Raw genomic sequence first — 1057 nt, 5'->3', positions numbered from 1 at the left:
TGTGATGCAGATCAGGTCTGCGGGTTGAATGCACATCACCATTAAAATGCCTCCCCATCTCGTTACAGCTGTCAGTTTTACCACGAGCGTTTGGTTTCCACTGCCATGGGGGGTTTTTAACGTGCAGTGTCGCCACCTGTTGGACAGTGTCTCTCAGCAGCTTCACGCGTTGGTGAGCCGATTAGCGTTGTAGTTTCGGTGATGCTCGGTAGATGGCAGCACGTATCGTGATCAGGTAGGGGTGTCTATATTCAAGCCGGTACGGGAGATTACGGTACGCATATATTTGCTAATATATTGACTAATCGTGCGTCAATAAACTCAATATTCACAGAGAGTATAGCTAACACATGTGTCTATAGGTATCTAGAATATATTATGCAAATGATCTCCCGTACCGGCTTGAATCTGTGAATAATGAGTTTATTGACGCACGATTAGTCAATATATTAGCAAATGCCAAATATATGCGCGTGGAAGTGAATTGCAGATGATTAAATTTCTAAAATTCTAGATACCTATGTACATGTCTTAGCTATACTCTCTGTGAATATTGAGTTTATTGACGCACGATTAGTCAATTATATTAGCAAATATATGCGTACCGTAATCTCCAGTACCGGCTTGAATATAGATACCCCCGATCAGGTACCGTTCTTCTTTATATGTATCATTTCCACTGATTTTCTCCGACGTTATGCCCTTACTATAGCCCTTCTAGCTTCTCCTTCTCTCAGTATCCTCTTTCCCTGATCATTCCCCTGTATGGTCTCTGCCTTCTCGATCCTCAGTTCCTCTCTATTTTCTCCTCCTTCTGTTATCTTTCTTTTGTATTCGCTCGAACTTCTTTCTTTGCATTCTATTTCTATTACTACTCTACTAATTTTCCTACATTACGTGTCTTCTTTTTAGCACTTTCCTCTACCTCACTTCATCTCATTCTTCTCGCTCTCTCCTCTCTCACTCTCTCCATCTCTCTCTCTCTCTCTCTCTCTCTCTCTCTCTCTCTCTCTCTCTCTCTCTCTCTCACACACTATCTATTTCTCTCTCTCTCTCT

The sequence above is a fragment of the Priapulus caudatus genome, unplaced genomic scaffold (assembly GCF_000485595.1).
Source record: "Priapulus caudatus unplaced genomic scaffold, Priapulus_caudatus-5.0.1 Scaffold1309, whole genome shotgun sequence".
Classification (NCBI taxonomy): Eukaryota; Metazoa; Priapulida; class Priapulimorpha; order Priapulimorphida; family Priapulidae; genus Priapulus; species Priapulus caudatus.
This window is presented reverse-complemented; position numbering follows the sequence as displayed.